The 27,856-nt window shown below is 36.3% G+C and overlaps 1 protein-coding gene across 4 annotated transcripts in view; it reads left to right on the top strand.

Moving 5' to 3' along the window:
* TENM1 (teneurin transmembrane protein 1) overlaps positions 1 to 27,856 on the top strand; it is a 1,260,898-nt gene that overhangs the window by 549,870 nt on the left and 683,172 nt on the right. For all 4 annotated transcript variants that reach the window (XM_075435330.1, XM_075435332.1, XM_075435331.1 and 1 more), the window contains one exon: positions 13,416 to 13,491. The gene's annotated coding sequence lies outside the window, so the exon portion shown is untranslated. The remainder of the gene's footprint in view (positions 1 to 13,415; positions 13,492 to 27,856) is intronic.

Below are 27,856 nucleotides of genomic sequence, written 5' to 3'. Positions count from 1 at the left end.
AGTAGCAGAGACAAAAGCTCTTTTGTAACTGCATTAGATAAATGCAGAAGAGAGAGAACTTAGGGTGAACCGTTATGAATACAACTGGATAAAACATTCTTAAGCTCATTGTTCTGGCATATAAACACATATATGTGCACTACGTGAATACACTGGTGAGACTACAACTGGAGCACTGTGTCCAGTTCTGGGCTCCCCTGTTCAAGAGAGATGTGGACATTGCAGACAGGTCCAGCAAAAGGCCAGGAAGGTGACTGAGGGAGTGGAGAACCTGAGGTACAGGAAGAGGCTGAGAGCTGGGTTTGGTTAACCCAGCGGAGAAAAGGCTCAGGGGGATCTTATCAATGTCTTTACATACCTAACAGAAGACGGTAAAGTATGGAGACAGGCTTTTCACAGTGGTGCTCAGTAACAGGATAAGAGTCAACTGGCACAAATTGAAATACGGCAAATTCCATTTAAACAAATAAAATCCACAACTCTTTTTTCTTTTTTTTTTTTTTTTTTTATTGTGATGGGGGTTGGATGCTGGCACAGATTGCCCAGAGAGGTTGTTGAGTAACCAACCTTGGCAATATTCGAAACCTGGCGGGATATAGTCCTGGGCAACCTGCTTAACTGACTAGATGTCGCAGGCGATCTCCAGAGGTCCCTGCAGACCTGAGCTGTTCTGTGATTCTTGGATAGTACGGCCCCTTGGACAGAAATTGAATTTTTATACATTCAGACCATAAGTAAATTTTTAAGTGAAGGCAATTAATTGTTAAATTTGCCAAGGATCTTGATAAGTTCTACAGCTGTGAAGTTTCTACACCAAGAATTAAATGTTTTCCCAAAAAGTGAACTTTAGTTCAAATGTAGATATTGGACTTTTTTTATAAAAGTCAAAACCTTTCAAGGCTTCTCAGCTGGGTAGGATTGAATGCTGTCACCTTAAGATTAAGACTAAAATAACTTTTTAGAAATAATTATATTCCTGCTGCACTATTTGAAAATTAATTTTAAGATTATATAACTATTTTTATCTACAATTGTATAGGCTGTCCCTGCAAGGATGACACTGGAAAACATTACTCTGGTTAATTAAACTTTAGTCTAAGTCTTAGCACATTTACATGTAGTGAAATCTTTCTTAGGTAATGGTCTTAAAGCTGGCAGTAGAGAAGATGGTAAAACCTGCAGAAAATGCTGTCTCATGAGCTCCTAGACTAAGCCCAGTGTTTTATTTAAAATCATCAAAGCAAAGATTTTTTACTAGGAGGCTCCGACTCTCTGAGACACCTCTAGCAAGTTCTTTGAAAGTCATCTTTGTGTGCAGATGTGTCTCCTTACCAAGAAGAAACTTTTAGATTGTGCTCTTTTTAATTAGTAAATATTAAGCAATACTTGATAAATTTAATTGTGGAGTTGATGAATACTTTACAGATACATGAAGGAGGGATGGGATTTGTATTTTAATTGAATTTTAATTTTTATTTCTAATTGTTTTTTCTAAAATAAAACAGACAATTTAGAAAATACATGGTTTCCTGGGAGTTTCCTGGGAGTTTTGTTTGTTTGTTTTGTGGGTTTTTTTTTTGTTTAGTTTTATTTTGTTTTATGTTTTGACTGAGAACGAAGCAGTTGCTTCTCTGACCTTATCCCAGTGAAACTGTGTTTAAAATATTTTAAGACGGCAGGGACTTCATTCTCTTTAGAAGATAATTAACATGCTCCTCTTCAGCAAAATCTGCTTTACCTATTAACTCTTTTTCTCCTAATTTAGCTGCATAGCTACTGGTTTTCCATCATCCAAACAGGCAGAACTTGATGTGGTCGACAGTCTCTTCCAATTTCCCTACTAGACAATTGTCGTTTTCCTGATTCAAGGTGAATTTCTTGGGTCTGGAGTTTGACAGCAGTTTTAGGTGGCCATTTCCCCAGTGATCGCCAGATTTATCCAATTCATTCTGTTTCCTGCTTTAGTTTCTACAGCATCTCTATTAAGCTGCGTTTGCTGTCTTTCCCAATGATTCTTTTTAGCAATTCAGCTTGCTGCCTGCTGTCGTTCCCCAGAGAGTTTTCAGGACAGTGGCCAGCTGGCAAACTGCCTTCCCTAAGCTCTTATCATGTCATACTGCAGCATCTTTCTTGTTTGCAGTCAGTAGTTCGGGTCCAGAGAAAGACAGAAGACTAAAAGGGATTGCAGTAGAATTAAGAATAGTGCTTCAAATTCTATACAGATAGTAAGCAGAACAAAGAATCAATATAACACCTTCTGTAAGGTGACTCTAGTGTACGTACTTATGAAAACATCTCATCATCAAGAAGTAACCACCATCATCTTATAAATACGAAAAAGCTGGTGACTGAAAGGATAACTTCAGGGCAGAGAGACCCTCAGAAAGTTACCTGAATGTGTTTGTGTCTTCGTCTTTGTTGACTTTAAAGACGAGAGTAGTGTTATTAATCCATAATGTGGTTGGAATTAAATATTTTGTGTTTTAAAATTCAGTCTCACAGATGCTCGTTGCTGCCTTGTTCCACACTGATGTTTGTCTATGTGTGTGTTGAGCGTGATTAAAAAAAGCACCAGCAACCTGGTAGGGATATGGGAACCTTTGAGTAGATGGAGTCTGGCTTTTTGTAAGTACTGACTTCTTGCTTTGCAATGTGGGGAGTCACTGTCACCAAGGCACTGTCATTCCTCCTCTATTGTAAGTGTAAAAGTATTCTCCTAAATCCGGGAGTGCAGTGCTCTCTAGATGGAAACTCCTTCCTCCACCTGCTAGTTAGCCTGTAGTTACATATGTAGGACTTAACTATTGCATCAGTGCTTTAAAACTTGAGTTGCTCATCCATATTTTTGAGCTATTGCTGTTTTGTTTTCACATTTGTCTTAACATTAACTTCAAGCATATGCCTAACCATCCAAACAAGTATTTTGACTGCGTTGTTAACTGTGTGCTTTCTAATTCATGCATGAAAAAATGTAATTTACTACTCCATAGCTCTCAGCTGCCCTGGCATTAGTAAAGCCTGTGTTGGCTTGTGACTATTTAAACCAATATGGTCTTGTTTTCCTGACCCCCTTACACATAAAAGAGATTGACATGGCAGAGTAGTAGAAAGTGTATTGCATTAGGGTTTAGTATTAAAGATAAACAACACAAATGAAACTGAAAGCATATGGCATTCCTTGCCTTCTCTGCCAGCTGATGAGCAATACATTTTGTATTATGATCCACTTTGGAGGCTTTAAACCATTAAAACCTTTCTGCTTTGTTTTGCGTGCTTGAAAGTTGCCAGTTAAACCAACTGGAGTAGCCTAATTTAGCTGATTGTGTGACTGATGTGTCAGAGATCTGGCTTTGAAATTTCTAGGCTGGAAGTGAAAGACTGGACAAAATGAGTTGAATACAGCAGATTGCATACCACAACAGTGCCTTAAAGTTGGAACACTGAAGATGGAATCGAAACATTATTTATGAAAAACATATAAGCAGTGAACAATTCTTATATTAAGGTAATGCGTTCAAGACCTCACAAAAATTAGCATTTCATTATGATTACCTAATGGAACTATTCAATATATCGTAGAATTTTTTTAGGTAAATTCAGTTAAACCATTAACTTTCATGTATATCAAAAAAGATAACTTCAGATAGCTCTACCCCTCAATCCAATGATTCTGGTTCAAGACCTATGCTAATATAGAGTGTAATGGTTTCGCTCAGTTGAAAAAAAAGATTTAAAATATTCACGGTGATTGGAGTTGAATGGATGTATTTGCTTGATACAATGATGTTAAGTAGGTAAAATAACTCAGTTGGAACAACAGCAGAAAGAAATGTCTCTCTAAGATCTTACTGAGAAAATAATTACATATTTTTTCTTGAAACTTTCCTAATTCACCCCTATCTAGATAGTATGATCTGTTATTTCTGTGGCTACCATCTTGTTTGGCATAGTGATGATATGAAAAGACGGACCCAGAGATTTCCAGAATGAAAAGAAAATTTCGTATGCTTTGAACGTGTTTGGAGAGAAAGATTTTTACCATGCATTCACCATTGGTTTGTAGTACATTAATTGAAAACTTTAAAATATGATCGCCTAGAAACTCATTTTAAGCATTCAGCTATCGATTCTACTTTTTAATGGAGTATTTGTTAATTACAGACTCTTAGAGGTCAAAGAAATGTTAGCTCAAACCACACCTTTCTTTTGATTGAATTTCTTGGAAATATTTGATCATTTTGGTTATAAAATAAAATCAACATTCTCTGGGGCATTATTTATCTGTTTCCATTTATGTCTGTCTTATTTTGCATCAGCCCTTTTCTTCCAGAGATACAGATCTATGTAGACAGGTCTGGCAGAGTGTGAGACACCCTGCTCATGTTTACTTGAGACTTAAAAGAGGAGGAAAGGCAATACCTCTTTATGTATTTTCTTTTAACTTTCCTGTGATTAAATGTGTTATGTCAGTGAGTGATAGCCTGACTGAAGGCTCGACTCTTTGCTGGTGTGACATTACTATAGTACTGTCTGGATGTAGGATGGTGGCCTCAACAAAGCAGAATGACTCACAGGCAAAGTTTTATAGCAGTGGCAGAGCAGGTTCTGGAGAGGCTGGAGGGAGGAAAAAGAGTCAGCAAGACTTCTGGAGGCCAGGATGGGTATGGCTATATGGTCCCCTGGCTGAAGGAGCCTTTCTCTGTGTCTCCTCTTCGTAATGTCCTTACATCAGTCCAGCTAAATCTCATCAGGGGTCTGGTACCTCTTCTGAGAGCTCTGCATGGTATGTTGGAGGCAAAACGTGGTGCTGGGTTAAGACTGAGACTTTACCAGTCCCTCACAGTGCAAGCTGCCATACTTTGTTACAAGTGTGGGATTTTTAGCTTCGTACAGCCTTGTTGAGGCCCGCCTCATGCATCTAGACTGCACTGTAGTAACTTCACAGGAGCAGAGATTGAGCCTTCAGTTGTGTTATTCTTTTTTTTTTAGCTAATTAGACCAAAATATTTAAGTATACTGATTTTTATCGTACTGTGACAATGCCAAAAGTGTTTCACGATCTCTTTTTTCTGCTCAGTCACATAAAAAGTTACATTATGTTTTCTGCTTCCAAGTTCACGAAAGTTTGCTATGTAGAAAAACAGAGGTGGTTTGTTTTACTGGATCTCTCTCCTGCTCTTCCTTCTACATTATGCCCAAAATAATTTAGTAACTGGTGGCATATGGGTCATTCACATAAGCGTTATTGCTCTCAGAAGTTGCTAAGTGACAAGATTTTTCGACAGCCAGTCTTGTGATCGTAGAAAATCTTATTGAATTGATTGAAAGTGTCACCTCTGGAATATTGTAGCTGAGTCAAACAAATGAAAACAGTTACAAATAGTGCCAAAGTAAAAAAAACTGTTGTTCATCAATACGAACTTTTTTGTCTCAGCATCTTTTGGAATAAATCTTATGTAGAAAGTTGAGTTGCAGAACAAGTCGGTGCATTAATGTTCAGTTTGCATGTCTATCTAAATTCAATCTCGTAACAAAACTCAGTTATTGATTATTACATTTCTAATTTGCCTCAAGGCTCTTCTACACAATTATGGCAAAGAAATAAAACACAAAAGAATTTTTCTGTGGCAAATTATTCAAAAAATAAAAATAGAACATAAAGCTGAGTTAAATTTATGTTATCCAGCTTTAAATCTAACACAGAGATTTAGCAAGTAGAAACTTTTATGAAAGTTAAACTGTTTAGACAGCTACACTGAAAGTATAAAAATGTAGAAGTGTGTACTAAAAGTAATAGATAGTAAAACCTAATGTGTATTTGGCTTATGAGACTGCCAAGTTCAGGATATCTAAACACTCTTAAAAGTTAGAGTTGAAAATTCCAACTGAAGGGCTTTGCCTTTCATTCCAAACAACCGCCTACTTGGAAAAGGTTTAGCTTTGGATTTGACTCTAGTTTCTACTGCTCATGTCTCTCTCTGGATGTTCAGTTAAGAATCACCTTAGTATTTTTTTATGGTGGTTCATAAATAAGAGTATTTATCCAATGGAGATTTTGTTAATCACAAGACATTTTTTTCCAGGAGAGATATATATAAAAATATTCAAAACATTAATTTCTTAGAAATAAGTATTGAAATGCTTACTGACTTACAGATACCACACAATCAGATGCGATTCTCAGTCTCTTACTGATCAATTACTAAGAGGTGCCAATTTAATTGTACAGGGAGTTGCTTCTGGAGAAGGTTTTTTTAAAAAAAAAAGAGAAAGGATGAGTTGCACCAATCTGATCAAGCAGGTACTCTGCCTCCTGCGTTGTGAAACCATCTATAGAGTTGAACATTTGATGTACTGAAGAGTCTTTGTACTTGCTCAGCTGGTTTTTGTATAACAAAAAAAGACAGAGAGGTGCTCAGAATATTTAATTAGCCCAGTGATTAGAGTATTCAGATGGGACTGGTGATATTTCTTTATTTAAAATGAAGCTTCCACTGAACAGAAGAAATGAAGTCTGTAATCTAGAATTACTAAAATGTGAGTTCAGATTACTTCTCTAAAATAATAGCTCAGCTCATGAGGGAGTCTGACAAACGCTCCCCTAGAATACCCAGCCTGCTAACTCGAGACCTGGGGAGTGAGAGAGTGAAGTTTCAGATCCCTACTACAGGTAGTCAGACATCCATTTATTCTTACATAAATCATTTTGGACTGGGGCTTCTCCAAGCTTTGTTTAAATCATTAGACCTCATTGTCAAAGCATTCCTTCACCTACTTGTGCATCCTAATTTTGGGCTACTTCAGGATTCAGCTTAGAGCAAGGGTCTAAGCTTTAGACTACACTGCTGCAAGCTAATGCTACGCTGTGCAAGCATGTGAAATGGGAGGCTCAACTCTTTCATGGTATAAGAGAAATGCAGCTGTACCTGGGAAAAGTTGATTTTCTAAGAGAGGCAAATTAGCAAAAGACTAACAAATGTCTAGACCTGACCATTTATTTGTGGTCTGACAGATACCTGGTACAAAAAGATATTGTACAATGATGACAGTGTGCAACCTAGGATTAGTTCAGATAGCTTCTTAGGTTACATGGCTTAATGCACAAAACTCAACAGGTGCTGCCGATAATAAATTCCTCTCAAGTGTATTTTTTCAGTTAGTAAAGTTACTAACCAATTATGAAGTGTGTAAGAAATTCAAAAAAGTTATTGACTAATTGGAGAATGTATAATATAGTGAAGAAGGAATCAAACCAATGAATATGAAACACCATGATGCTGTGCTGCCTATCAGGATCAGAAATTTAAGTGGCTTTCTGGTTCAGTTGGTGTCCTACCTGTCACTGATGAAGCTGAGCAACGGTTGTGTCTCAGTGTACCCAGTGTGTCAGCAATGGCTGGGGAAGAGGAGGATGCTGGGAAGAGAAACCAGTACCTTCTAAATGAGGATAGTATCAATTTCTGGGCAGTGTGCTCCCACACAGAAAAATTTAGTATCCTCTAGAATCTCAGGCAAGGAACTTAGACTTCAGTCTCTACTGTTGCCACCAATTAGCAAAGAGTAATAATGGGACTATATGGTGCTGAAGGACTCATTCTGGTGGTGGTCGTAAATATTTAGAGCATATTTTCATTTCTGACAAGAGGTTATCATGGCTAAAGCATTGCTACAGATTTTGTTATGCTTCTATCTACCATGGTTTTATACTGTATATTCTGTAACAGTAAGCGTGATGAGAATTTAATCCAACAAGTCAATACAGCAAAGGATTTTTTTCCAGAAGTAACTGAATTGGAAAACCTTGTGGCAAAATAGGGAATATATTTCCTGTTGCAGTGAGATACCTCATTATTTATTTGACCTTTCAAAATTGTAGTTGTTTAAAATTTAATGTAAACTTTTAGAGATGTGCTCATACATAGAAAATATAATGAGATCTAGTAATAACTCTAAAACTCGAGGGAACTTTTAAAATGTAGAACATACCTCTTAAACACTGATGACCTTTAAAACTTGAAACATCTTAAATGAGCATAGTAAAATTATTGCTGTGAGGTACTGGATGGGTGATAGCTGGAATGTATTTGGTATTTTTGCATGCAAATTTTGGAAAAAAAAATAACATTGTCAAAATATTTTTGAAGTTCCTTGCTTGAAACATTTAAGGGATTTTTGTACTTTGTGTTTTTAGTGCAATGGATTACTCAGGAAATTGTTGAATCTCATCTGCTGCAACCCTCTTTTGAGCCATAGGAATGGAGTTTTCATTCCATGTCCGCTTTGTGTTGCACGCATGTACTTTTAACTATACCATGGTTTTCATATGACAATGACAATAATTATGGCTTTATACAAGTAATAGAAGAGAGTTTTGGGCTGTCGGTGCAAGATCTGTTGTTCAGTCAGATACTCCTTGTCTCCTCCAATGAAAAGGCAGTTTTCTGTGTCTCTAGTGAAGTTGTCTTTCAGGCTGAATGCAGGCCATGGCACGTGCGATTTCAAACTGTGGAAAGGGTAAACATTCAGACTGTAGTCTTTTGGGCAGTTCCACTGGTGCCATGTGAGTAGCCTAATTTCTAAATTAGGTCAGAAAGAAATCCTCCTATAATCCTTATTCTTCTACTATAATTTACTTACTTAAATATGAATGTTTATGTCTGTTGGCTTTTCTTCATTCATTGGAAGGACTTTTATAATTTTTTTGCACCAGGTAAAAGGTTTTTTTCCTGCACCAGGAAAAAGGTTTCCTGAATTTCCTCCTGAAATTAGATTACAGACAGATTTAGGCAGTTCAACTGCATGTCACGCTCATTGCTTTTTGGGTCTGGGAAGCAACTTTATGATCTCTGGTAGATATCTCTAAGAGTATGACCTTTTAAAACTTGCTTCCAGTTGTCCACTAGCTGACTAGTCAGCAAGATGGGAAAGTCTCAGTATACCTTGGCTATATCCAGTTTGGTGTTTCGTCAGCCAATAGGTTCAAATAATTATGAAGTTTACCCCATAAAAATGTATGATATGATTGAGCTGCCTTCCTTTTTCTCTTACCAAGTTGTGTTTGCCCTTCTGAACCATTACAAAAAGATCTATACTCTGTACAAAGTCTTTATAATCCAAAGCTGGATATGGAATTTCCATAATATGGAAACTGGAAATATGAAAATAATATGGAAATATGGTCTGGCCTCCTCTGTAATGAGCATAACTTGAACCCCCTGTTGGAAGTGTTCTGACCTTCAGACTTTGTTGGTTGAGATCTCATTCTTTTTTTCACAGTGTGCAACTCGTCTTATGTCTAATAATTTTTGTAAATTATTGCTAGCATTAAAAATCTCAAGCATCTGTTGTTGTTTCTTTCCTTTTATGGTGTAAACTCTATGTAAATATTAAATGAGAGATGATATTTGAGCCCCAAACATCACAACCAGAGCAGATGAAGGTGAAGGAACTTGTTCCAGATGACATACCTGTTCGGCACCGCTGTTTCCCAGCTTGTTCTCTGATTCGTTAGATTCAGAATGGTCCAACCCTCTTTATGCTGGGACTGACCTGGAGAAGCTGGGGGCAGAGGGGTATTAAGCCAGGATGCGCTGCTCTGATGTACCCACAGCAGCCAGATGGCCTGCAGGAGAGTAACCCTATAAGCTTTACAGCTGCTGTGGTGGCTTTTGGCAGCTCAGAAGGGAGGTAGCGTTTGCAGGGACTGCTCTTACCATCGCACGTGTCGTCTGCCAGCTGGCATCGCCAGGAAGGCATTGCCAATGTGCCTCTGCTTTATGGGCTGCATGGAGTCTGGGCAGGCTGCGGGAATGGGCTGGGCTAGGTTATATGAAAGGGCCTCCAAAACTCCAGGGAATTATAGTGCAACAGAATTGTGCGAACATGCAAAGAAACTGTGCAGCAGAGGAGAGTCTTACTGATTCATTTAGCTGCAGGAATGTACCCTTAGAAGTAGGCCTTAGTAGTTAGATTGCTGAAACTGAGCAGTTGATTTAGGAGAATTTGAAGTAAATAAGACTAGCTTTTTAGATATAACAGCTGTATGTGGTTTGACCATAAGGAAGTAGGAGAATATACTCCCTCCGGTACGTAGCTTTAACATTTTAGCTAACATTTCTAGGGCACTAATGATTTTAAGGAGACCACTGTGCCCTCTGGGAAGCCTGATCAAAACATTTGTATGGCAGTTTCCATTTTAGATGTTGTAGCTAATTTAGCTTTTTTTTTTGTCATTACGGGAAGAAACCACCATGGAAACCATGGTATAGTCTCATTCGGCTTCTGTGTCCTTTCATCCAATAGTCTCTGTCCTTATTTGTTCTATATTCAAAAGGAAATGTCTGCATTATCCCTGTATTATCCTACCCAGGTTTCCTCTTGCAGAGGAAATAGACTTCTATATTGTGGATTTTCTCCACTACTTTCATCAGGAAAAATACTGTAATCAGAGTCATATTAGCCATTGTACTGTCTATTTTCCATCAGTAAAATTTCACTGAACAGCAGACTATTAATACCTGTTAACTTCCTGACAAGAAAGGATGAATTGATATTCGTTATATTGTGTTGCTCACAGAGTCTAATATTTACATCTAAATATTCACCAAAGAGTCCATTAACTGAGAAATTTATTTTTACTTTCTTTGTGAGCCTGCAATGAGACATATTTATATAATGAGGATCCTGTTGCAAGTAAATATTCTATATTTTCTGTTAAAAGGAATGGGGTTTTTTTCTGTTCTAGTGTTATATTTTTAGATGATCTTGTTTCATTATCCACACCTAATTTTTCCCAAGATGGAATGGCTGAAAACTAATCTGGAGTTCGGGATATTTTAAATGGGATTTTCAGCTGAACCTGCTCCTCTGTATGGCTCATCTGCTGGCCTCATGATTGCTAGTGCTGGGTGAAAGCGCGGGACGAAGAACCTACAGTGCAGGTAGGCAGAAGGGAAGAGCAGCTTCATCTCAGCTTAGCGATCTGGTGGTGAGCCAGTTCAGGAAGCTTACTGAGCAAAAAGCACATAACTGAGAGAGGATGAGGAGTGGAGAGGAAGGGAGGACCGTGAGAGCCCAAAATTTAGATTTACTTAAGTTGCTGTGAAACTGCACCCTTAATCTTGCTCTGGGAATGGACTGCTCAAAATATCGGAAAAGGGAAAAGGCTATGTCAGCTTGATTCAGTCTAAATCCACGAGTGCTTTCAGTACAAATTTTAGCGCTGTAAGTTTTCCAAAGGGCAGATCTTAAAATTATCAAAGGGTGGAGCTGGAATATCTCTCTTGACTAAACTTAGGAGAAAAGAACATTTTTTTTTTGTGGTATGAACTCTTAGTCTTTTGCAGTGCCAAATGTACTTGTGGGGAAGATGGGTTAGAATGCAATTACGTTGACAATAGTGAAAAATAAATAATTTTCTGGAATATTTTAGAATGAAAAGATTGTATTGTATGCATGATGGACTTTTTTTACTCTGCTGACTTCTATTAAAGACCATCTATTCACTTTTCTGTTGTGAACAAGGCCATATCCAAAACTTCCCTCTCTCCAAATGTCTGGAAGTTGGGATATCTTTCTTCCTGGCTTATTTTCACAGTTATTTGTTAGCTCAGGTCTCAGATATCTGTAAATCCGGTAACTGCTTTGGGGCTTATTCTGCAGCAGGACTGAGGTGTAGTGCAGTTATTTGAATGTAATGGTATGTGTGTTGATGGGTGGATGTATGGGGAGGATGTAGAAAGAAAAACACAGTTTTCCTCCAGTCCGTGTTCTCTCTCTGACCTGGATCTGGATTTTTTGGTTCTTCTCCAAAGGAAGCTTATTTATTTAAGTGAAAATTTAAGACAAAGATGACTGTGTATAGAAGCAAAAGACTAATTAAAAGAGGAAGAAGAATCTGCTCCAGCTAATTTAAAATAATTGGAAAGATAGGTTTGTTTAGGAAACATTCTTTTAACAATTCTACATCTAATAACTGTAAAATCAATCACTAGATACAATAAAATCTCTGGGAATGGTTTCAAAATGAATGATGAATGAAATGAGAATTCAAAAATAAATAATATTTTTTCAGGAAAAGTTAAAACATTTTTTATATATAATGGTTGGTTTTACTGTAATTACATCAAAATATAAGTCATTCAAATCAGTGTGTATTTGAGTGGAAAATAATTGTGTTTTATATTTCATTGAAGAGACCTGGCAAACAAAATAGTAATTAGAAGCAGTTATCATCTAAACAAAAAGCATCAAAGCCTATACACTATGGATTTTTTTATTCCTGGAGTTGAAAGCAAGCTAGGCAGAGTAATGATTGAGATTTATCCTAGCTTAGCTGAAATGGGACTGAAAATTAAAAATGTATGTAGTATAGCTTGAATTTAAAACTCAGATAGAAATTGCAGTATCACTGTCAAGGTGAATTTCTCAAGGCACGATACAGACCAGGCAGCTGTATTGTTTTGCTATGGCTTGAATAATTATTTTCCAACAAATTAAATAATTATACTGTAGTACTGTCTGTATAATGCAGTCTTTTAGTTCTATATTTCACTGCATTTTTATTGTGTTCTCACTTGCTCTCTTAACTTTTTCACTCTTTCAGTCTGTCTTCCTTGTACTTTCTTTTTTTATTTCCTTCAGAAGCAAAACCATCATAAAAAGTACTATTCTATACATGCAGAAATGTACTCAGCAGCAGTCCTCAGAAGTTTCAATACTCCTGTGTCATTGTCAACTCTCCCTTCCTTTCAAGCACATAAGAGTTTTGCACATATAATGAAGGTCAAAAGCTGAGTTCTGATTATCCTTTTTTTTTTTTTTCTTCAGTCCTTTGTTCTGTTCTATGAGATACCTGGTAGCTTTAAGTGAGATTAGGATATTAAGATGAGTTTTCTTTTATACATGTGTGTAAATATTTATATATGCAGTTCCTATCTTGACACAGTCACTATCTTGAAGAGTTCCTGGTCTATGCAAAAGTCTAAAAAATGGTATTATTACCCTCATGTTATAAATGGAAAACTGGTACAAGAAGCTCTTGTACAAGGTTGTGTCACAGCTAGGAACACAAGACCAATTCTTTTGAACCCCATTCTAAAACAGTACGCTCACAATTAGCCTTCTTTAGGGCCAGTGACTTTCAAACCTCAAACACCTTTTTGAAATTACTTGTCACTAGTTTCCAGAATTCAGTATTTTGCTTTCATTTGAGGTGCCCCAATGAACTCCTTGAGCCACTGTATGTGGGGCAAGTGGCAGTTTACTCAGGAAGATAAGCAGTTATGTTCAATAAAAAGAAATGGGTTAATTATCTTGAATAAAACAATAATGCAGATAAAACAAAGATGAAGTGTACAGCTAGATCTATCTTTTTCTCACTGAGGATCCCTTTTTCTCTCTCTCACCTCCCACAGAAATGTGTGGGAATTGTATCACATCGTTTGAGTGCTGAAGAACACGCTAGTGAAAATTCCAGTATATCATACTGCGGTAAGTTCAACTTTTTACTCACTTGTCATTGGTTTTACCCCTTAGAAATTAAAGGTGTAGTGAATACATATGATGAAACTGATACTTTTCCAGGTTCCATACTGAATAATATTTTACTTCTGAATTAATGATACAAAAATTTTTTATACCTGTGTTCACCTGTAAAGTTTGCTACTTTTTAATGTTGCACGATGTCTGAATTTTTTTCATGAGCTGGATCCAGTTTCTTTGGGACTGGTATAAGCTTTTTCCTTGAGAACAGTGAAGGGTTTGAATCTTGTTGAGTCTGATGACTCTTATTGATTTGATGTCCTCTAGAAATCTCTTCAGAGGAAAATGCTCTCCTTACAGAGGTAGATTATCTATTTGACCTTTAAGCACCGCATGAAAATCAACTCTATTTTAAATGCAAAAAGGTCACCTGGCAAGAAAAGGGACTTCTTAATGTGTTTGGGAGAAAGCTGAAGTTTTTCTTAGTATTGTTGCTAGAGCTTCACTCTATATTCTGCAGCTTGCCTTGTGGCAGATTGTTTCATTATCCAGCACTATCATTAATCTTTTTTATTATCACCTTAAAAATAAACAAACGATGATTTTGTTATGTTTGACACAAGTAGTGCATTTTAATTTTGTAGATTTGTATTATTTACTTAGAAAAACCGTGTGACGTTTCTGGTTGAAATACTGACATTCAAATATGAAAACACTGTTCAGATATGTGGAAATGGCGTCTGTTGTGCATATTAAACAGTGTGATTTTTATCTCTGCCACGTGGAGCATAGCATTAACTAGGACAGTTGATATTAATGAAGTTGAGAAATAATAACGTCTCATTCCTTTTGATTTAATGAAAATAGTTATGCTGTTCTGTGGCCCATACTGAAAGCAGATCTCTTTAAAGAGCCAAAGGCGTAATCCTGAGTCATATGATGGAGTTATTTTCAGTAACAATGATTGAAAATTCAATTGGTTTGATATTCTACCTCTGTGACTTATTTCTTTATTAAAACTTCTCAGAATTTTATCTTCCTTCTTTATTTGTGTTTAACAGTTAAAGGTAATAATGGTAGTAATGATGATGGATTAATTCAGGCTTATTAATGGGTTTTAGATATATATTTTTTTAATTCTAGAGTGTGGGAACATCGACAGATGACAAGTTATTGGTATTTATTTCTGTTAGTACTATGATCTGAAATCAATGGAATAATCGTACGCTTGTGAAAGTAAAACATGAGAAGTCTTCTGGTGATGTCTTCATTAAGCTTGCAGCCACCGGAATTAAGTTTTTTTCGTTGTTTGGCATTCAAAGCCAAGGAAGACATTGCAGTCCTGGAAAAAAACCCCACAAACCAAAACAGAAATCAACACATAAATGTACGTGTTACAGACATAGGTATAATTGGTCAGTTTTTAAGGATTTGCAAAGTATAACAACGATGTTACTGAACAGAAACAGAGAGTAAAGATTATTTAGAAATTTTTTAGGGGAAATCCAAATAGAGATTTCTTTTATTCCTTGACTCAGGTTTTTAGTTCTCTGTTTTCTTTTTTTCTGTTGGTGTACTTCATAGATGATAAACTGATACATGCAAATAAGAAGAAACAGTGATTTAAAATATACATGTGCAAAACACTAATAACCAGAATTATTCAAGAAATAAGAAGTATGGCAAAAATTTGTAATGGCTATTATTTAATTTGGAGAGTTGTATTTTTTGTTCCAAAGACTTGGCCTAGATTCATTAAGCACTAGTAGTATGTTGATGAAATCTATACTACCATAAGTTATTATAACTTGAAGGCTACTTATTTAGCAATTTTTTTCTCATAGCATATAGGTTTTTTCCTTCTGTTTGCCTGAAAATGACGTATTTAAAGAACAATATGTATGCGTAATAAATGTATTTATTTGAAACTGGCTTTCTTACAGTCTCTGCCTATTTTTAGCCCTGCTCAATTATGATTACTAAAGAAAAGAGGTTCTGGAGACTAGATTTCTGTGAGAGCTCAGGGCGAAAGCGTCATATTTTCTTGCTCTTCCTTGGATTTCATCCAAAGCCAATTCTGTTTAATCTGCCTGCTGCTGCTCTGGAAGTGACATCTGTTCAAATTTGCACTCTTTATCATGGCTGACATGTTGTTTGTGTGTCTGTTTACCCCAAGCCCTTGTTCCAACTGCCTTGTGCAGATAATTTGTGATTTTTTTCCTTTGGTCTATCACAGGTTGCTAGGCATTGAATTGCTGCATATGGAGCTTTGCTATTATTTTTTATTTCTTTTCCTCAGCTTTGCAATTATGTTTTGAAGAACAAATGAGAAGTCTAGATGCAACATGTGTATCAAGAAATATACTGAAGAAGGGCAGATGAGAAGTGGTGTAGGGAATGTGGCAGACAGGAGTATGTATATATGATAACCTGATAAGGAATCTAGTGTGGGGGCTCTGATGTCTATACATCTCTCTTGTAAAATAAATACTGCTTTGTAATTTTAGCCACGTAATTGGTCTTAGGCCAAACAACTAAGTCCAGACCATATTTTTCTGACGTGGGGTTCATATTTGTTTATATACAGATAAAATACTTTGTACTGCAAGAATGGAAAAATAATTAGTTTGATCTTAAAAGCTATGAGATGGCCTTTGAATCAGAACTTCTATTCAAAACTATTCAGTCTGGGTATTTGAATATTTCTTGTTGTTTTGGCTAAATATAGGTTTGCATTTTCGTGCAAATACTGTTTAAAATCAAAATCAAATATGAGATTCTCATTTGGTCACCCCAAGAATGAGATTTAAGATAAATGACATGAAACTTGTGAGGAAGATGACAAGAGCTGTCATCTTTATGTACATGAGGACAAGAATCTCTGTGGAACAACACAATTTCAAACAACATTGCTGTCTACCATACATACTGAAAAACAACCCTGACACAATCTTAAATTTCATAATCGTGGAGCACCACGATATGAGTAAGCTTCTGGAAAGAGGGGGAGGGGGAGGAAGTGAGGATCATTGCCCCCTACCTGCAAAAGCTCACAAAGAAAAAAAAATTTATATTTGCTATGGTATCTACTGAAGGAAGTAAAGTGCTCAAATGTACAAAAATGATTTAAATTGAAAACTGATGTCATTTTGAAATATCAGTGAAAGAAAAATTAATAAAGTAAAATCAGCACAGTTTTCAAATAGCTGGAAATATGTAATGAAAATATCTAGAAAGATTCACATGTATTCCTTTATCAGTCTTTAGTGCTGCAGAAAAGATCACATAAACGCTTCCCACATCCTAAAACGGTAAACTCTCCAGCTGGGTTATTCTTTTTTTCTTTTTATTCAGATTTCTTTAGTTATATGTGCATAACCAGGACAACTAAAAGCTGAAACATGACTTAGTGTTTTAGGACACGGCATTCAGTGTTTTGCAGTGCATGCCTGAATTTGGAGAACACTATGGAGAGCTTCCATTTCTTTCTTCCATTCCTAAGAGTTGCTAAATACTGGAAAGACATTTGTGTTTCCATGGTTGTCTTAGAAGATTTTATGCATAAAATGCTCACCCAAATTCAGGCATGCACTGCAAAACACTGAATGCCGTGTCCTAGAGATCAGAAAGTTATCAGGTGACACTGAAAATGGATAGTCAAGATATATATGAAAACAAGAATAAAAATTCTGTTTGTCTTTGGTCTATTATTTTCCCTTTGTTGTTTGTTTTTGCAAGTCCATGACTGGTTTGCTAGTGCTAATATGGCACTCCATCTCAGAATCATTTAAGGTCAGTATTTGCATTTCGCTTTTCATCTCTCCACACGTTATACATTTTCATCATATGCTCATGATCGTGATAGTTCAGTTGTTTCCACATACCATTCCTTGCAAGCTCTGCCAAATTGTGTTACCTAACACTGAGATATTTGATTTTTTCCCTTTTACTATGTATTTATGTCACCATATATATTCTGTTCTGTCTGCTGAGTGCTCAGCAGAGGGTGGATGTAAAATCCTTACAAGAGCAATATACACAAGCTAATGAATTGTTGATGTTTACACAATCTGACTATTTGATGGATTTTATTATGTGAAAATTTACTCTTTCGTAAGTGGGATTTGAAGAACATTGTAAAAGCAAAGGTTGTGTTCATCCCCTATTGTTCTTTTCACATTCTCAAAACACTAAAATAGCAAAATAATGGAGTTCTGGTTATTATAGCTGATTGGAAAATCTCCAGCCTTGCTTTGGGCTGTTTTAATAGAAACCAGTGAATAAGATGCGGCTTGACTTGCGTTGGTATTTAACTATGACTTGAGTCTTGTTTCATTGGCCATTTCATTCACTAGATATCTGGAGAGGTGGGTACCTTCACACTAGAAATTCAAACCGATGTTGGTAGTTTTGATCCCAGTAGTTAAGGAGATATCTGTTGTTAGAGATCTCTGCAGGAATGTAATCATAGCACAAATACTCTGTCTCCCTTTAGAAGCTAGATGGATTGTCAGCAGAGGAGTTTTTTGCTGGAGCATGTTTTTAATAGCTGAAATAGATAAGTTTCCATCCAGAATAACTCCTTCAAGTAACATGCAACTAACCATCAACAAACCTGTCAAACTGAAATGGAAACACTGAGACTAGATACACTACCCTTTTGTAGGACATTTATCTCTTTTTCTTTCTACTAAAATTACTATTTAACTAACAATTTATCTAGAAACCATACTGAATGTCCAGTTTTATGAAATAAGTGTGTTTTTTTTAGTGTACCTCAATTAGAGAAATATACAGGCACCTAATTTCTCTGCTGCTTCAAAAACCTGCTGCCTGGACGCTTAATGGAGTCCTATTTTATCAACGTGTGGATTTAATCAGTTTCTCGCTTTTTGCGTGGCAAGGGTTTGTACTACATCTGCAAGTTAAATTCCTTGATTGTCGCTCTTATTGTTTTTATTATTTTTCTGAAGTGGGGTGTAGCATAGGAAGACAGCATGAGCAAGTGAATGCATTGTAAGGCAGAAAAAAGATTGAATGCAAAACAGATGTATATGTAATCACATGGATTATTGTACTCAGTTTTACTCCTCCTCCTGCTATATGTTGTCCTTTGTACGACGTGGAGACCTTATTAGTCTTTATTAGAGTCGTTTGCCTTTTAAGATGACTTTCAGAGTATACTGAATGTATACATATATCATTGTACAGCATGGGATGCGTAGATTTTTATCCTGTGCAATCAGGGCATATTCATATTAGCGTTTTTCTCTTACTAATTAAAAGGAAATTCTTCCTATCAGGTCTTCCAGATGAGCTGCTTGTGGGACACAAACAGGAGCTAACATCTTTGATTTTGCTTTTGCAGTGCAGAAAAATAATTTGTCTTCATTGTTCCACATTATTTGAGAGACTATTCTGGGACATGTTCCCGTCGGCAGTGATAGGGGGTCAAACACAGCTTGTAGGAAAATGCTACAGGTTTACGAAGTGAAACTTTTTCCCCCTCTTATTATCGATGTAGGAGAACTGTTTCACTGACTTGGTAAGTAATAATCTTCTCAGTCTGAAAAAAGACCTCACCAATTATATAGTAAATTTACCACCAGTGGACATGTGAAATAAGTATATTTGAAATAGTCACTTGTTTCAAATTATTGCTTACCTTCTCTTGTTTTACGGAGGTGACTGAGGTACCACTGCTTTCACCTCTGTGGAGAAGGGTAATTAAGCATAGTCACTTACTTAGGAAAATGTGGCTTTATTATTCTGTCTTGCAATCTTTGATTTTCCGAACATTAAAAAGTAAGCTGCTAGCATAAAAGGAATGCAAATATCTCACATAAAATCAGCTGTGCTTCTGTCACCAGGGCTCCAGAAACGGCAAGAGATTCCCCTTGGCCTAAAGCAACCTGCTGCCATCCTGCCTTTCAAAGGCTTTGCTGAGCAGCCAAGGGGGGACAGGCTCAGTTAGCCATTAATGACAAATGCTCTGAGGAAGAGCTGTAAAACTACTTTTTAAGCTTGAAGAGCAACTGAGTACTTACCTTCACCATGGCACAATTGTTTGGTAATGCAGCTGAGTGTATCACAGTGTGTGATGTTAGATTAATGCTGCATTTATCGACATGAGGCCCGACTCCATGACAGCAATCAAACTGAATGGCCCTCCATTACCTGGGCTTTGGACTATTTCCGTGTGGAACCTGTTCAAGCTGACATGGGCTGGTGTGCCAACTCATTTAGTGTGTGGTTTGACGAGCCTTTTCTGTGCATATTTTGCTGTTCTTACATCATCAATTTTATTTACCTTTAGCGTTATTAATGGCTCAGAATATGTCTTCTGGCGAATTATAAGAGTGAACAAAATCAGCCTATTAGGTACCTACAAACTGATAGCTTGGAAGTTTGCTTTCATGGTTTCCTATTTGCAGTTTCCTGGTTAAGCAAAAGGACTTTAAGCTATGTAGTACTGTTACTGGCCCATGGTGGGGCAAATGCTGCTTGGATCAAAGTGGCTGGAAATGAGTCTCCTGTATATATGTAAAAAGATAAAAGTTTATAGTGCTCTCCTCTGATGAGTTTGTGACCAAATACCTTTTTTTCTTCTCCTGCTGAAATTTGTCTGAAGATATTTATTATGTGTTAGGTATATGTTAATATGGAACAAGCAAAACATAATTGCACCTGATGGCTCTTAGTTAAATAGGTGTAAGCAAAAACTGTTTTCTTTTAAATTATGTCGTCTATTGTGGGACAGTTGCTAAGACGACATACTGCCGCCTCAAATTCCACCTACAAATAGAAATATACCCTTTAGTACTTTAGTCATAGAGATCCATACCCGATTCTCCCTTATTTTTCCAAGACAGCAAGAATTGTACGTAAAAGTATGGCCAGGATACAATTCAGTTTCAAGCATTGAGAACTCTGAGAATGGAGATTGATCCAGATGAAATTTTTAGTCATTAATCAGTATTTTGAGAACTTCTCCCCTAAAGTTAACTTTTTTAAGTAGAAAACACAATTTAAAAATTGGTCCTGTCACTATATCGAGTAACCTTTCAATTTGTTTTTTAAGAAAAATGTTATAATGAGGCTGATTTGATGGAATTTCTTTTATGTTAGGGCCTTCTAATGGAAGCTCAAAATATGAGCAATAGCAGTTGTAGTATTTCTAGAAGAAATGGAGCCAGACTTGTATTACGTCACAGGCTCTCAGTTTAATGTATTTTCAGTGACCACACGATGTAAACTACCTTGGTAAGGCACTGTTAGTTTCCACTGTTTCCTTATAGTTTCCACTGTTTCATTTTTTATGTTATGTTTAGCTTTTCAAGATTAAAGGTAGTCTTTTTCATCTTTCTGTCATATCTTCCTAAGCAGAGGGGAAATTGGAGCAGACAGCTTTAATAACTTAACATGCAGTAAGGAAGCTAGGCACAGGCAGAATATAAAAAAGCAATCTAAAATTCAGCACCTTAAGTGCCTTGAGCTTGAAAATTACTAAGGTGTTGTAACTTAATAATATCTTTCTGGAATCACATTTTGGACTAAAAATATGGGAGGAAATATAGCTCAAGATCTGTGATAAGACTATACTGCTCTGTGGAGGCTAGTCTGCTACTTATTAAAATGCAGTCTGCATAGATGTGACAGTAGGTTTAAATTAGCATTTCTGGATTATTTAGCATTTAGTTTATGATAGTTTAGATCAATAATTGAAAGATATATTTTTCCTGTTATTAATTTTTTTCCTGTATCCTTTTCTAAATCCCAGTAATGAATGTTTAAAAAAATACAAAAAGAGACACTTGCCTAAGTGAAAACTGGAACTTGCATCAGGCAGCTATGCAGTAACTGTCTTTCTATCAAAATGTTATGGTCAGCCCTGATGTCATCCAAGCTGGTTGCCTAAGCAAAGCAGTCATGGATTTGGGCCGCGCTTGCAGGATGACCTAGTCTTACACCTCGGGCTGGCTGGCCTGTATCAAAGAGAAGTTACATAGAGCTAGAAAAGGCATCTTCTTCCTGCCTAGCCTCAGCACTATTTAGCCAGCTCTAGCGAGTTGCACCATGTTTTATGCAGTCAGAGGTTAAAATTCCTGGGATTATCGAACCCAATCTCTCCTCAAAACAGTTATTACTTTCAGATGACTTGCAGTGACCATTAGAAAAGACAAATGCTTTTTTTCCTGCTTGTATAGGTTGTAGTTTTATGCTCACACAAACCCCTTGGATTAGTAACGTTTTATGAGTAAGTGCCAGTATGCGAAATGTTTGAGAGCTGTGACACATCGCCCGTTCCACACTGGGTATTCATGGATGGTTACCTGTCTCTGTCCCCTCAGCTATGTGAATACAGGGTGGAGAAATGGTTATGCAGAACAGTCAATGCAGATACCAATTGGGAGTCTTTAAATCCCCAGTTGTCACTGACAGTCACTGACTAAAATATGTCTGTTAAGGGCTATCTGCCCCCCCCCCCCCCCCCCCCCCCCCCCCGATGAATAGGCTCCTCCTTTTAAGCTGCTCTGCATCAAGTAACACATAAAAACAGAGAGAAATGTAAGCAATGTGTACTTGGTAAAAGAAGTTTAAAAAAGTCAAATACATTTTGAGAAATTTTAATTATAAGATATTTTACAATCTTTTATGGTCATACTGCTATTTCTGAGGCATTTGTAAGAAGGGCAATTTATTAGGACTTCTATTTATAGTCTCCAAAGTCCTTGAAAATCACCATTTATTTCCAGTAGGACTTTTTTTATTACTGTTGCCATAAAATCAGTGTACGTTTTCTTAAACTTAAAGAAAGGCCTTTTTAAGTTATGCTTTTTGCTACAAATAAGATTGATGGACAGCTTTCCATAGAGGGATTTCAAAGTATTATAACACTACAAATTTCTTAACTGTAGCAAAATAAACTTATGTTGCCAAATCTTCAAATTCTCAAGTGAACTTCTGGTGAATAAGTGTGAAAGAATGTGAATGGAATCCTCAGTTGTAGCCTTCTGCTTAATCAGTATTTACCTTTTACTTAGAAAACGTGTTATGAATTCAGAACACCAGTTTTTACTATGTCAATAATTTTAACACAAATTTTATCAAGTGTTTTTGATCTCACAGAATGCAAGACTGGGAAAGTTTCGCTTGTGCATTTGAAAACAATCAGCTTAGTTTATTTTTCTAGTTAGTTATTTTTCAGACTTTTCTTGCAATTAATTTTGCAATGAACCATGACACTATCAAGTTGATTATAGATTTGTTCATATAAATGAATACTCAGGTTCCCACCCTGGCCAGCACCGGGAAACTTTAGTTTCAGTAGCCAGTTTTCCAAGGCTTGTGTATTGAAGGTAGTATCTGAAGGGAATGCACCTTCTTCACACTGGTTGACCCTGCTTAACTCAAAAATCTGAAGTTCTGGAGGATACTAGGAGAAGATTGAAAGTATGTAAAGTTACACATAATAAGAACTAATTTTGTAATAGGAGAATCAGTTCTTTAAAATACTGAATATGTCCTGTATCATCCAGAACCCATCATCAAGGATCTTGTAACTTCAGCTGAGCCTAAAAAAGAACACTTCATAGAAATTACTCCATTTCTGAATTACTTACTGCAAATGAAAGCTATCAAGTCCTTCTTCATAGCTTAATTTATATTTTTGTTTATATTGAAAATTGATACGCTTCTGGAATATATATTTTGTTTCTGTACTCTGAAATGTTATAGTTACAATCCCAAACATTTCAACATAGGACAAAATAAATATAATTTACCTTCCTGTGATGGTTTGACTATTATATCATTTGCAGTGAAAAATTTATTAAGACGACTTTTGGAATAATTTATGTAGGAATATTTTTTCCAGCTTGCATATTTTTTTAAAAAACATATTATTTCTGAATATATATGAAATAATATCATTTTGCTTGATTCTATGAAGTGCATATATAATGGAAATAAGCAAGAATAGTAATTTAAAGCATCACACATCATATTTTCAAAAGTTATATCCACACTATATCATTAAATATGAGAATACAAATAAGTAAAGTGCATGGTTTATATATGCAATTATTCAAAAAATTCAGCAACTAAAAGGGAAGTTGCCAGAGGGTGTAAACATCTTGCTGTAGTAGTAGTATTGCTTTAATCTGATGGCAGCCAGAGACCAGAAGGTGGCACGCCACATTTATCAGCCCACTGTCTGACTGGGACTGGAGCTGAGCAAAGGCTGTGCCCGTTGGTGACAGTATTAGATCTGCTCTGTAAAAAAGCCATTTTCTCTAGGAAAGTATTATGAAAAACTTTTGAACCAATTGAAAACAGATTTGTACACTGTAATTCCTAGGTGTGTAGAGCTGAGGTTTCTCCTCTCAGTCCCATTTACTTTCTCAACTATAAACTGAAAGTGACTGGTTAGTAAACATTCATAGACCTGGTTAATCATCTTACCATTTTATTTCTGGTAAACTCTATGTTAAAGTTACTGAAGATAACAACACTGAGTATCCCCACAGTGGGAGATTTGTCAGGAGTCTATTAGCCAGCTAGGTGTTTAATTCCCATCATTTTGAATATAAATAGCTGCATAACAACTTAGTGTGCTCCTTCCACATCTGCCTACACTGTCCCTTGCTTGTTTTGCAAAACCTTCTGTGGTGAGGTGCTTAAACCAGAAATTTCTGTTCTGTTGTTTAACTCTACCCAATGCAGTCTTTGACTGTGAGGAAACAGTAATCTCCCTAAGCTACTGTAAAAAGGATACAATGATATCCTGTAAATCCAGAAGGCAATTTTACATGCCCATATAAATCTTTACTACGCATGCATTTCCTCAGTTGTGTCACCAAGACTTAGTTCCCTTTAGACCTGCTCAAAATTGTGAAAAGGGTGCAATAAATATTTACTGGAACTCATACTGCATTAGAAAAACAGCAAAGATTAGAAGTGTCTGCAGTTAAGAGTTTGTTTATCATTGACTTCATTGTGTATTTAGTGATAATAATGGTCAAAGGAAATGAATTATCAAAGATACGAATTACAGATGCATGTAGAAGTGAATGAAGATGAGGGACAGAAATATTGTCATGTGAAAAGGTCTGGAAAGAACTAGGAAAAAAGTGAAAATCAGACTGAAAAATAGTTTTCCAACCATTACTGACATTAGTAAATTTGAAGAACTTATTTAATATCAAAGTGGATGACTGTTAAACTTGAAATATTTTAAAACACACACTTTTTAATAATGATATTAGAAGACTAACTAAAACTTTTTGATTAAAAACAGCTCTAGCCATTTTATTTAAAAGTTCAAAACTTAGAAGGCTCTAAAGTTATATTTTAGGACTTTATCAGTTAATGAAGTTTAACTGAGATTATTTTCTTTCTTGCACATTAGAGGTATCTAAATCTAACCTGACTTGAACCATTTAATGTGAATTCACATGTCACTTTCTTAGTTATTCCACATAGTCAACTGAGTATTTGATGGGAGGGTACAGGTGTAGTTTTAGATATGATAAGCTTAGGTCACTTGTAAAACATCACTCACCTTAAGGTGTCTGCCCAAGGCCTGCAGTTTAAATTCGTGGAAACTATGTTGACTATTTCCCTCATCCTAAGCAGAAGTTTTTTAAGTCCTGAGAATGTTACTAATTGTTAATCGATTTCAATTTTGCTTGATTAATGTAATTTTTCAGTAGGTACTCTGTTCTTGTTCCCTTTCTTTTTCTTTGCAAATGTGTTTTTAATTTGCAATCTTATCAACCACGTTAAACTGTCCTCATAGTATAAGCAGTTAATACCTCACAGTTTCCTCAATAAATCAGTCAAACCATCTGTCCTACTTATTTCATATTACGTAGTCATTTGCTTTAGTTTAAACAGCTGATTTCATTAGCTGGAGGCCATTTGTTCATGTTCGCTGCTGCTGCGTAGCGCAAAATGAAACCAACGCACAGGATAGATAAATGCATCAAAGTCATCAGTGCAGAGGGAGTAACTGAGAATCTAAATATTTTAGAACTCCATAATGCAGTTGCCATCAGTCTGTTAGGATCTCTGAAAAAGCAATTGCGCATTAGTGACTATTTATTTCCTATCATGACGGCGTAGTCTAGGACAGATTTTAAGGGTCTGAGTCTAACCCACAATCCTGTGATTTCCAGAGTTGTGACTATACCAACTTGCTGTGTCACAAACTGGAGTTTGCTGAGCCGCGACTGAGATTTCTGAATCACATCTTTGGGTGTTGCCATGTGAGAGTGACTGAGAGTGATTCTTACTGTACTTTGTTTCTCAACATGAAAACTGATTCTGTGATGTTTTGTAAATCCTCAGTTACCAGCAGAGCAGTTGGTTCCAAACAGAGAAACCTTTTGACTGTGCCATTCTTAAAAGTATGTTTTATATCACAGTAAACTCCCAACTCAGAAAATTAAAAATGTTGAGGAAAAACACAAATCACGGAAAATGCTGAAAGGCCCAAATCTTCCCAGTGGTGCTTTTTTGCTTTGCCTTTATGTTCAGCCATTTTGTTGTCTCCTAAAGGCTGATGCTCCACACATATGGCTGGGAGGAGTTCGATTTACCACGTAACTCCTACAGTCTCTGGATGAAGTAGTATTGCTCTCACCTGTCTCTCGTGTCTTGTCCCTCAGATTTTGCAAATTTGCTTTTTCTGATCTCACCAGACACAAGTTGTACAGAAAATAAGTGAAGCTAGCTGAATGCTAATCCACTTTTGTTTGATCTCTTTTAAAACTACGGCTCAGTTCACCGCATTCAACAGCGTCACAGTTACTGTCCCAGTAAGATTATTTTTTTTATTCTGCTTTCAAGAGTGTTCTCCAACCCAATTGAAGATAAATGGAAAATGATTTTATATCCAACTTAAAGTTAATGCTTCTACATAAGCGTTGTATTTCTGTCCAATAAGTCTTTACCCTACCATTTTTACAAATGAAAGCAATATCATAAGTTAAAGCCTTTTTTTCAATGTGTGTTTTATGTCTGATTGCTTTGCAAAGCAACTAAGGAGAGGGAAATGTTTGGAAAGAAATGCGTTTGTAAAATCACACAATTTGGCACAATGAGTCAAGGGCAGATGTAGTGTTTGAAACGACTTAAAATTCTCTTTTTAACTGACTAGATGTAAGTGTGAAAATGTCTCATTAAAGAAAAGCACAGTAAGTCATTAGCAAAAAAAGCTGCAGAATCCAAATTCACTTACTGCTCCCGTTGTTTCTTATATTGTTGTTGTTTTCCTTTGTCTTTCTTGTCATGATAAGTACAGAAATGAACGGCCTAATTAAAGCTGAAACTGTGTGAAGTTTCCAGGAATGCGTTTCCACACAATCTGTAATGTTGTTAGAATTCTCTTAGTTAATGTAATAATATTTACCTCAGATAAAGGCTATTATGGTTTTATTTTTTAACAGGATCTTACCGTGACTAGTGTGTTAAAGACTGCATGTAATACCGTACTTCCTAAAGCTTTAAGGCCTCTGCTGGGCCAGGAGTGCTTAGAAATTTTAGGTACTTTTTCAGTCCTGTGGCTGAAGGAGAAGGGAAGGAGTCTAGTTAGGGCCAGTAAATGCAAAACAGCATGTGTCTTCAAGTATGCAATTAAAATTTATTTTGGATCCTGAAGACAGCAAACAACATAGTAAAAGAATTTATGTTTTTATGTAGCGACTAGAAATAAGTGGAAATGGAGTCTTTATCTTTGGAAGACTTCTACTTCTCAATGAAAAGTCAAAATCTGTCAAAAAAAATTCTGGCACAAACCATTGGAAATATTGCTCTAACTTCTACAGAGGTTGATAGGTAAACTTGGTAAAAGGTACACTCTAGAAAGCATAGTGCAGAGGAGAGAATCAAGGTGAGAAGAAACCACATTGCAATGTAGCAAAATATACAAAGAAAAGTACTTCAAATTTTTATGAGAATATTCAGTTTTGAACAACGCATTTCTCAGTTTTGACTTTATGGAGAACTACAGATACTTGTGCAAATTTGAGTTTTTAGACACATTTCTATAAAACATTCTATTACATTTTTTGAATTTCTTTTTAGAGGATAAAGTAGTTACAGGTTGTTTCTGCCTAATGGTGAAGGGTAAATGACATCAGTAATGAAATATTAGCCAAAGGGGACCAAACGTGCTTCTTGCAGATCACCTCATTAGCTTGTTTCCAAAATATGTTCACCAGAGTGAAATTGCAGCATGTGACTAGCTGTAGTGACAAACATCTGTTGTCTTAGCTCCAAAAAGGCTTTTGGGAGTGGGTAAAGACAAACAGTTCTTATTTAATCAGGTTAAATGTAACCTGAGAGACATTTTTTGTCATCTGTGGTCTTG

This window comes from Opisthocomus hoazin, chromosome 14 (assembly GCF_030867145.1).
Source record: "Opisthocomus hoazin isolate bOpiHoa1 chromosome 14, bOpiHoa1.hap1, whole genome shotgun sequence".
NCBI lineage: Eukaryota > Metazoa > Chordata > Aves > Opisthocomiformes > Opisthocomidae > Opisthocomus > Opisthocomus hoazin.
Note: the sequence above shows the minus strand (reverse complement) of the source record. Positions and strands in the feature narration are given on the sequence as shown.